General features: G+C 37.0%; 1 non-coding gene across 1 annotated transcript; it reads left to right on the top strand.

The window, feature by feature from the left end:
- Positions 1 to 9781: 9781 nt before the first annotated feature.
- LOC146937859 (small nucleolar RNA R71) lies at positions 9782 to 9888 on the top strand. Its single transcript, XR_015033792.1, has one exon. It is a non-coding gene; the product is annotated as a small nucleolar RNA R71 (small nucleolar RNA).
- Positions 9889 to 11817: the final 1929 nt, after the last annotated feature.

The following is an 11817-nucleotide window of genomic DNA, read 5'->3' as shown; positions in this document are numbered from 1 at the left end:
TACAAGGCAACTGTTGATGCCGCCTACGTTTGCCTAGGCTTCGCAATGCAAACAACAACGACCACACTTACGCAACAAACACTCAGTTGGGTTTCGATGTCACTCGAATGACATCCATTTCGGAGACAAACCTTTTCTGCCATATGCCTAATGACAGCGATTACAAGGCAACTGTTGATGCCGCCTACGTTTGCCTAGGCTTCGCAATGCAAACAACAACGACCACACTTACGCAACAAACACTCAGTTGGGTTTCGATGTCACTCGAATGACATCCATTTCGGAGAATTTGATCGATCAAATGCCTGTTCATTTCAATTATTGAGATTTTTTCCTTAATAAAAATTCTGATGTCATCGAGTAATTTATGAATATACCTTCCATTCATGTTAACCTTAAGCAAACATCAGTTTGGTAGGATTATAGGTCTGACTTGCTTTGGCACAAGAATGAACCAACCAAATGTCTAATGAAATATACTGTAGGGTAATTCCTCTTCAAACATATATAAGGACATCAACTATATTAAACTGAAGCCATTAATTCCCTATGATGCAATATAATTCCAAATTTTTTTGATAAAGAAATAGCCAATATTTTTACAATCAGAAAGGATTTGAATTCGCACAGGAGATCAAATATTGTGAAGGTAAACTGATTAAGGAAAAAACTAAATAAGGCACCGAGATTGTGTAATAATTATGAGATTTCTTTTGTGCATGGTGAAAGTCATCTAAGTAAGGCACTGAGCTCCTTCAATTCTGCTATAATGATCGCATTAGTTTTATTTTACTCAGTGAAAACATCACTTAATTACTAGATGGGAAGGAAAATCATTTTCATTTTGTGAGACAATCTCAGTGCCTTCTTCAACAAGAAAAATTAATCTTCAGGTGCTATGATTACAAAGATTGCGTATGCAACGTGTCATTGACTGGCTCGAGATAGAGTGCAGCATATCATAGAACTCATATGGTATTTTATCCATTAAGTAGTATCATTATTTCAATGAATCAATTAGCACTGAGATTATGTTATAAACATGATATTTGTTTTATAAATATTGAAAGTATTATACATAAGGCCACTAAGCTCCTTCAATTATGCTATAATGATAGCACTGTTTTTGGTTTATTCAGTTAAAACATCAGTCAAGTCACATAGGAAGAAGCATTTTCATTTTGTGAGTCCGTCTCAGTGCCTTCATTTTGTGTTGTAATGATATTTTAATTAAGTTATGTATTTTATCATATGTTTCATGTTGTAGTGATATTTTAATTACTTTACGTTTTACTTTGTTTTAACTTTTAGTGAATCCTATCCATTATTGCTCTTTTGTTTCTCATATACCATATTATTCCTCCATTGATATTGTTATGTGCCCATTATTGTCTCGTGCGATAGCACGGGTCGGCGTCCTAGTTTTTTTACAGCCTTGATGTATGTTACAAGGATTCGAAAGTTTTTTGTACCCAATTGAGTATATATATATATATATATATATATATATATATATATATATATATATATATATATATATATATATATATATATATATATAGTAATGAATGAAAAATTGTGCCCAATTGAGTATAGCAAAGAATGAAGAAAAAAAAATCAAAATAAGTTGCACTTGTTAATATATTAATATTTGTTTTTCAAAGTACGTAGATCTTCAAGGAGATATGGTTTTTCTTGACCTTTTGTGATGTGTTTCTACCAATGTCAATTTTTTCATCATAAGAAAAAGCTATGCAGAGATAAGGTCCACATAAATTATTATTTTGGTAAGCTATGCAGAGAGTTTTAATATATTTACACAAATATGAATATCATCAATTTCAAACATTAAATATGTTTTTAGTCTCTATAAAATTGCAAACTTCTAAGTTTAGTCCTTAATTAATTTTAATAGGTTTTTTAATCCTACAAAAAAAAAATTATTTATAATTTTAGTCCTTGTTAAAATTAAGTGAGGACTAAAATTTTCTAGGGATCGAAAACATATTTAGCCAAAAAAATATAGCTAACTAAGTTCCAAAGGTTTTTTTAAATGCTCATAGCGATATACACTCGGTTTCTTGTTTTGCTTGAAGAAGAGAAAGTATATTTTTTTCTTAGGCTTAAATAGGTCTTTTGACCCTGCAAATATAAGCCATTTGAATTTTCGTCCCTGAAGTTACTAATCCTTCCAATCTGCCACTGCAAATATTAATCATTTGAAAAATGGTCCTAATTACATCTGATTAATATCTTCATGGACGAAAATTCAAATGACCTATATTTGCAAGGACGAAAGACCTATTTAAGCCAACCACATCGCCCAATCATCACTTGCCACATTGGCACCACGTCGCTAATGACAGCTCACCTTAGCAAAAAAAACTAATTAGGACCAAAAGTCAAATGATTAATATTTGCAGTGGCAGATTGGAAGGATAAGTAACTTCAAGGACGAAAATTCAAATGACTTATATTTGCAGGGGCGAAAGACTCATTTAAGCCTTTTTCTTAATAGAGTATAACGTTTAAATGCTTCATACAATTGATTTGAACTGATAGACGTTTGGCAAGTGCACCAAATACTATCGAAGTAGTAAAAATATCGATCCAACGAGGACTGTTTTTAACTTCAATAATTCAATTGCGTTATATAATTAGGATGTATAAAGTTTATTTTTAGTTTGCCACTAGGCGGAAGATTTGGTTTGATTTTATGAAATCAAATAAAAGAAATTAGATTTGATTAAGAAAATATGAGAGAAAGATGAGATCAGATCCGTCGAATCCTCTAAGTTCCCCTAATTGGTCTACTGCACCTATTTGTTATGAATCCTCTTCTAGTTTACGATGATTAACAAATTAGCCCTAATCAATCCCTTGAGTTAGGACCCTCTTCTTAAACTACATTCCCTAATTCCTTAGGTGGTCTAATAATTCTTGAAGGTTTTACCGAACGTTAACCTATTATCACTAACAAATGATTATCTATTCCTAGACTAACCCTGTTTATTAGAACAATTCAATTAGGTCTAAGTCGAAAGCCATGGTCAGTGGTCATTCGTTCTCACAAAATCAAGTTATATTTGATCAAGATATAAAAAGCATTAAGAACAATTGAATTGAATAAACTAGAATTGAATTCATAAACAAAATAGAGTTTCACAGCAACATGTGTCAATTAGGGTTACAAAGATTCATCTCGGATCTAATCTCTAAGAGATTTAGCTACTCATAATCGAGTTTACAAATAGCATAATCAATGAAATAATTAAAACATACATGAATTGGTAAAAGGTTGAAGAAATCGCCCTTCTAGCCGTCTCTGATGTCTCAAAATCGCACTTTGCTCTCCAAAATCGTAACCCTTGTTCCTTAGGTTGAGTGTTGTATTTATAGAGTTTTGGGCCTGAAACAAACAAAATCGCGGCGCGGTTGATATATGGCGCGCCGCGATTTCCCTCAAACAAGGAGATGTGCAAACTTCAGTTCAAAATCGCGGCAAGGCTGGAAAGTGGCGTGGCGCAATTTGCTTCAGACTGTCTTCAATTTTTCAGCTTTTTGCACTTCGGAACAGTATAAATTGCACGTGAACTCTACCAAAATGTCACAATAAGTCCTAAAAATTACGTAATGACAGCATGTCATCACAACCCCAGACTTAAACCATTCCTTGTCCTCAAGGAATTTGCTTGCAACAGTGACAAATGACAGTAAAATAACAGTTACCTGACAAAACGATAGTATCCAAAAGTTCATTCTCCTTCTAGCTAAAGATGAGCTAGTTTGACTTGTTTGCATCCACCAATTCACAACTCCACGCATCAAATTGACATAGGGTTCTACCAGTCGACATGCAGGTCTACATATTACCATACACTTGAAAAGTTTCTAAACATCAATCAAAGTCAATATCATTACACACTTTTGAGGTCTTTAGGGTTATAACGGGGCTTAGGTGAAAGGTGGGATATATTTGGATAAGTAGGCTACACAAAATTTGAGTTAGGCATTCCTACGGAAGTTAAAGCACAAAATTCAATCTTTCAATCATTCACCTTGTGGAATAACAATCAATGCAAAGGTACTAGAGAATATTTTTAATATTTAGGGACAATCGAGTTTGAAGTTACTCGGATTTTCAATGTTTTGTCCCTTTTTCAGCATTCATTTTCATTTTTTTTAATACACCATATTTGTGTATATTTTGCATGACAATTTCATATTTCTTTCATTTTTGTTCTCTTATTCTCTAGTACCCCCACCCCAAACTTAGTTGGTTGCAAATTCCAATAGCAACCCCAAACTTAATCTTTAGCAACATTCTACAATGCCTTAACTCAGAAAATACATTAAGGGACAAGTCCTAAAGTCTCTAGGCTTGTAATGTAGTTTGTCACCGAACAAAAAGTTCTAATCCTACCGGCTCACAATTGGTTAAGAAAGGATAAATTCAACAAATTAAAACAGGGTAAGCTTCAAAAAAGCTCACAGGACCAAGCACTTTTGCCTCAGTGTGTAATTGACAAAGACCAATCAATAATAGAGAAACAATGCAAGTTCTAGAAATGTAGTTGCATGGAAAACTAATCTAAATATAAGTAAATTGAAAAACAAAATTTGGCAATGAACCTTATGGCTGAGATTTCTGGGAGTATGTGACTACCTAGCAACGCCGTACACTTCGCCTTTGAAACAAGTCACCCCTCCTTTAGAACTTTTGGAATACCGTTTCATCAAAAAACTGTTACTAAACTGGAATAGGTCACATGAAAACAAAACAAATTCATTAATTAAACAAGTGCAGGAGCAATTACAATAGGGAAATAAGTTGTTTACGGACTGTTGACATTGAAGGGAAAATAAAAACAAAATGAATCGAAAACAAAGTAAATCTAGTGGGTTGCCTCCCACTCAGCGCTTCTTTATCGTCACTAGCTTGACTGCTAAGGATCTTTAGAGGTCCTTCAGAATGAGTCCCAACCTTTCTTTTGGTAGGTCGCCACCTAGGTATGGTTTAACTCTTTGTCCATTCACCTTGAAACTTCGATCTCCTTCAGGTGTCACTAGTTCAACAGCTCCATATGGTGACACACTTTTGACCAAGAATGGTCCAGACCATTTTGACTTGAGCTTCCCAGGAAACAACTTCAACCTGGAATTATACAACAAAACTAGTTGTCCACATTTAATATCCCTAGGCACTAAGTTTTTGTCATGATACCTTTTTGTCCTGGCTTTATAGATGAGTGCATTTTCATACGCTCTAAGCCTCATCTCCTCAAGTTCATTAAGTTTCAAAATTCTTCTCTTACCAGCGGCTACTTGATCAAAATTTAAGGCCTTAATGGCCCAATAAGCTTTATGTTCTAGCTCGACTGGAAGATGACATGCCTTCCCATAGACTAACTGATAGGGTGAAAACCCAAGATGAGTCTTAAAGGCTGTCCTATATGCCCACAGTGCGTCATCTAATTTCCTAGACCAATCTTTCCTATTTGACGCAACTGTTTTCTCTAGGATTTATTTCAGCTGTCGGTTTGAAACCTCTACTTGACCACTAGTTTGTGGGTGATAGGGAGTTGCAACTTTGTGCTTAATGTTATACTTTTTGAGCACATTTTCAAGAAAATTATTGCAAAAATGCTTCCCCCCATCACTGATCAATACTCTAAGGGTTCCAAACCTAGTGAAAATATTCTTTTGAAGGAAGTTGACAACAGTTTTGGCATCATTAGCAACACATGGTATCGCTTCAACCCACTTTGTGACATAATCAACACATACTAGAATATAGAGATAAGAGTAAGAGGAAGGGAATGGTCCCATAAAATCAATACCCCAACAGTCAAATGGTTCAACTTCAATGATTCCTTTTAGGGGCATTTCATTCCTCTTTGATATGTTACCTGTCCTTTGGCATCTGTCACATCTTGTGACAAAGTCGTGGCAATCTTTGAAAAGGGTGGGCCACCAGAATCCACTTTGCAAAACTTTTGCAGCTGTTCTTTCTCCACTATGGTGGCCTCCATAAGCTGAGCTATGGCAGTGCCACATGATACTATGTGCTTCCTCACCTGCAACACAACGTCTAATCAAACTGCCAGTACCTACCTTAAACAGATAAGGGTCATCCCACAAGTAGTGGTTTGCATCTTTGAAGAACTTTTTCCTCTGAGGGTAGGTCAGATCATCAGGAACTATGTTGCCGACCTTAAAGGTTGCCATGTCAGCAAACCAAGGCCTTTCTCCAATAGCAAACAGCTGTTCATCGGGGAACTCGGCCTTGATGGCCTTCTCCTTCTTTGTCACCTCATCATTCTCCAGCCTTGAGAGGTGGTCAGCTACCACGTTCTCGACTCCCTTCTTGTCACGAATCTCAAGATCAAATTCTTGCAATAATAGGATCCACCTCAACAGTCGAGGTTTTGAATCCCCTTTTGTCAAGAGATATTTAAGAGCTGCATGATCTGTAAAAATAATAACTTTGGAGCCTATTAGATAAGAACGAAATTTTTCCAATGCAAAGATTACAGCAAGCAATTCCTTTTCAGTGGTGGAATAGTTAACTTGATTTTCATTTAAAACCTTGCTTGCATAGTAAATTGCATGGAAAAATTTGTTCTTGCGTTGGCCTAGGACTGCACCAACAGCATAATCACTTGCATCACACATAAGTTCAAAAGGTAAATCCCAATCGGGTGCAATGATTATTGGTGCAGTCACCAACTTGTTTTTAATCAAAGAAAAAGCATTTAGACATTCAGAATCAAAATTAAACTCGTTTTCTTTGATCAAGAGGTTACAGAGGGGTTTGGAAATTTTAGAAAAGTCTTTTATGAACCGCCGATAGAAACCGGCATGCCCCAAGAAACTCCTCACTCCTTTAACATTAACGGGTGGAGGAAGTTTCTCTATAACCTCTATCTTAGCTTGGTCCACCTCAATGCCTTTAGCACTTATTTTTTGCCTCAAAACTATACCTTCAGTTACCATAAAATGACATTTTTCCCAATTCAAAACAAGGTTAGTTTCGGTGCATCTTTTAAGTACAACATTTAAATGGAACAAGCATTGATCAAAAGACTTACCAAAAACAGAAAAGTCGTCCATAAATACCTCAATGTTCTTCTCTATCATATCAGAGAAGATGGAGAGCATACACCTTTGAAAGGTCGCCGGCGCATTACACAGCCCAAAGGGCATCCTTCGATAAGCAAACACTCCAAATGGACAAGTGAAAGCAGTCTTTTCTTGATCTTCCGGAGCCACTGCAATTTGATTATACCCCGAATACCCATCCAAGAAGCAATAAAAGGCTTGGCCAGCCAATCTCTCAATCATTTGATCCATGAATGGTAATGGAAAGTGGTCCTTTCTTGTTGCAGTATTCAACCTCCGGTAGTCTATACACATTCTCCAACCAGTGACGGTGCGGGTGGGTATCAATTCATTTTTTTCATTTGCCACCACTGTCATTCCTTCTTTCTTGGGTACCACATGAACTGGACTTACCCATGAGCTATCTGAGATAGGGTAGATCATACCTGCATCTAGTAACTTCAGCACCTCTTTCTTCACCACTTCCTTCATTGTTGGGTTAAGTCTCCTTTGAGGTTGAACCACCGGTTTGTATTCAGCCTCCATGTGTATTTTGTGCATGCAGTAAGCTGGACTAATACCCTTCAAATCAGAAATGTTCCACCCTAAAGCTCCTTGATTGTCTCTTAACACCCTCATTAATTTTTCTTCTTCCAAAGGTGTCAAGGTATTGCTGATGATTACTGGTTTAGAGGCATCTTTAGTGAGAAAAACATACTTCAAGTGAGAAGGGAGTTCTTTTAATTCTAGATTTTTCTCTCATTCTCCACTCAAAATAGGAGCATCCATAGAATACTTACCCATTAATTCTTCTATTTTTACCGGTCCCAACTCTTGCTTGCTTGCTTCTAGTTGCTTGACACAATCACTTACTTCAAGATCTTCATCATCACCGCAACTTGCTATAGAATTCACAATTGCACGTTCAAGAGGTTGTGTTGGTTGATGTTCACAAGAGTCATCTTCAACTATTTCTTCAATAATGTCAATCCGGTAACACTTGGGATTTTCATCTTTGTGCTTCATGGCCTCAAATATATTAAACACGACTTGCTCCTTATGGAATCTCAACATTAGCTCTCCTTTCTCAATGTCAATCAAAGCACGACCAGTTGCAAGGAAAGGTCTTCCTAGAATGAGTGGCATTTCTTCATCTTCAGCCATGTCTAAGATCACAAAATCTGCTGGAAACACCAAGTCATTAACCTTGACTAGCACATCTTCAAGCACACCGAAAGGATAAGAGATTGACCGATCAGCTAAAGTAATGGTCATTCTTGTTGGTTTTGGTTCCCCACACTTAAGCTTCTTCATCATTGAAAGAGGCATCAAATTGATACTTGCTCCCAAGTCACATAAAGCTCTACCAATGTCTACCGGTCCAATTGAACAAGGGATAGTAAAAGCTCTAGGATCCTTCAGTTTAGGTGGCAGCTTCTTTTGAAGAATGGCACTACAATTCTCAGAAAGTGCTATGTTCTCATCATTCTTAGGCTTCCTTCGTTTAGTCAACAAGTCTTTCATGAACTTAGCATACAACAGCATTTGATCAAGAGCTTCGCCGAAAGGAATATTCACCTGAAGTTGTGAGAAAAGTTGCATGAACTTCTTGAATTGACCTTCATCCTTTTCTTTCTTCTTGGAAAGGTGAGGGTATGGAAGCTTCACATATGATGGAACAACTTGTGGTTTGTCTCCATCTTTCAATATTTGATTCTTCGACTTCCTCAAGATTGAGTCTTCATCAATTAACTTCTCACTTTTTTCTCCCTCTATTTTTTTCTTCCTTTCATTTTCAACTACTCCATGATCATTTTCTTTTTCAACTACACCCTCATCATTTTTTTCAACTTCACCATTTTCCTCCACCTCAACTACTACATCATCAACCTTCTTTGGAGCTTTTGGAACTAAAGGTGTTAAAACCTTTTTGCTCCTTAGTTCAATAGCATTACAAGACTCATTCTTAGGGTTGTCTTTAGTGTTACCTGAGAATCCGCCTTTGTTTTGTTCAGCCAATTGCTTAGCTAATTGCCCCAACTGAGTTTCAAGCATCTTCCTAGAAGCTTCATTGTTCTTTCTTTCAGCTTCTTGACTTTTCTTCATCTCTTCAAAGTTGCCTTGAGTCATCTTCATAAAGTTCATCATAGTTTCCTCAAGAGCTGATGGCTTTCTTTGTTGTTGTTGAGGAGGAGTAAGCATCTGAGAATTCAAAGCGTTGTTATTCGAGTAGCTTAGATTGGGATGCTTGTTGATTCCTGGAGTGTAGTACTGATTTTGCCTTTGATATCTTCCCATGTAGTTAGCTTCTTCACTTGATCCTTCTGGTACACATTCACCATTAGGATGTTCTTCACCACATAGATCACACTTAATTGCAGCCACTTGTTGTTGCTTATGAGCCAAAGTGAAACCTTGAAACTCCTTGGTTAGAGCTTCGATTTGTTTGTTCATAGCTGCTTGGTTAGCAAGGATAGCAGTTTGTTCACTTACCCCAAACACTCCTCTTTCTTTCTTCTTAGCTTCAGCACGATACTCATTGCCAGCCATATTTTCGATTAAAGCCTGTACTTCATGATCAGTTTTGCTCTTGAGACTACCTCCCGCGGAAGCATCTAAGAACATTCTAGTGTTTGGTGTTACCCCCTCAGTGAAGATTTGGAGGTATTGTTTCTCGGTGAACTCATGATTAGGGCATCTCTTAAGAAGCAAGTTGAATCGCTCCCAAGCATCATACAATGATTCACCTTCTCCTTGCTTGAAGTTAGATATCTCCATCTTCTTGTCCCAATACTTAGACATAGGGAAATATTTCTCAAGGAACTTCAGCTCTAACTCTTCCCATGTTTGAACAGTCCCGTTTGGTGTTGTTAGCAACCAATCTTTTGCTCTTCCCGTCAAGGTGAAAGGAAATAGCCTTAGTTTCTTTTGTGCTTCAGTCACGGTGGCTGGTTGCACACAAAATTCACAAGTTTCAGCAAAGCGGCTCAAGTGTTCATGAGGACTCATAGCTTCAGTCCCATCGAATTGCTTGTCCCTCAAACCGTTGAGAACAGTTGTCTTGATGTCGAAAGCTACAGGGTTAGCTGGTTGAAAAGTATGGGCCAGTTGACCGCGATGAGTGGCTAACCCGTAGTCTCCTAGCTTAGGTCTCGGTGGTACAACTCCTTCACCTTCCATAGTTTCAGATTCAGTTGAGAGTGGCTCTGCTATTTGTTCTCGAACACCCGGTGGAACGGAATGAGCTAACCTTTGCGACCGGACAGTTTTCCGGAGTGCTCTAGCAGTCCTTTCAATTTCTGGATCGAATTCGAGATCGTCGGCGCTCACTTTACCTCACATAAACAGCAAAATACCTTAGTAGCACTGCACAATGCAAAGTAATCAAATGAATACGAAAACAGAAAAATAAAAATTAAAAACAGAAAATTAAATTGCAGAAATCCTAAATTATAACGTAATTGCCTTGTTGACATAGATCAACAGTCCCCGGCAACGGCGCCAAAAACTTGATAGACGTTTGGCAAGTGCACCAAATACTATCGAAGTAGTAAAAATATCGATCCCACGAGGACTGTTTTTAACTTCAATAATTCAATTGTGTTATATAATTAGGATGTATAAAGTTTATTTTTAGTTTGCCACTAGGCGGAAGATTTGGTTTGATTTTATGAAATCAAATAAAAGAAATTAGATTTGATTAAGAAAATATGAGAGAAAGATGAGACCAGATCTGTCGAATCCTCTAAGTTCCCCTAATTGGTCTACTACACCTATTTGTTATGAATCCTCTTCTAGTTTACGATGATTAACAAATTAGCCCTAATCAATCCCTTGAGTTAGGACCCTCTTCTTAAACTACCGCCCCTAATTCCTTAGGTGGTCTAATAATTCTTGAAGGTTTTACCGAACGTTAACCTATTATCACTAACAAATGATTATCTATTCCTAGACTAACCCTGTTTATTAGAACAATTCAATTAGGTCTAAGTCGAAAGCCATGGTCAGTGGTCATTCGTTCTCACAAAATCAAGTTATATGTGATCAAGATATAAAAAGCATTAAGAACAATTGAATTGAATAAACTAGAATTGAATTCATAAACAAAATAGAGTTTCACAGCAACATGTGTCAATTAGGGTTACAAAGATTCATCTCGGATCCAATCTCTAAGAGATTTAGCTACTCATAATCGAGTTTACAAATAGCATAATCAATGAAATAATTAAAACATACATGAATTGGTAAAAGGTTGAAGAAATCACCCGTCTAGCCGTCTCTGATGTCTCAAAATCGCACTTTGCTCTCCAAAATCGTAACCCTTGTTCCTTAGGTATTATAGAGTTTTGGGCCTAAAACAAACAAAATCGTGCCGCGGTTGATATATGGCACGCCGCGATTTCCCTCAAACAGGGAGATGTGCAAACTTCAGTTCAAAATCGCGGCAAGGCTGGAAAGTGGCGTGGCGCGATTTGCTTCAGACTGTCTTCAATTTTTCAGCTTTTTGCACTTCGGAACAGTATAAATTGCACGTGAACTCTACCAAAATGTCACAATAAGTCCTAAAAATTACGTAATGACAGCATGTCATCCAAATAAAGAAAAGAAAAAGTAAAAAGCTAAGCATGCTGTAAACTGAAAAGTCAAACAAAAATGAACATTGCTCTTTAGGCACCCATGCTAAGCTCCTCAAGCACCTGAACTGATGGAAATAGC

Source organism: Medicago sativa, chromosome 3 (assembly GCF_051527215.1).
Source record: "Medicago sativa cultivar Bolivia chromosome 3, Bolivia_mono, whole genome shotgun sequence".
NCBI classification, from domain to species: Eukaryota; Viridiplantae; Streptophyta; class Magnoliopsida; order Fabales; family Fabaceae; genus Medicago; species Medicago sativa.
The sequence above is the reverse complement of the archived record's forward strand: the minus strand, read 5'-3'. Positions and strand labels throughout refer to the sequence as shown.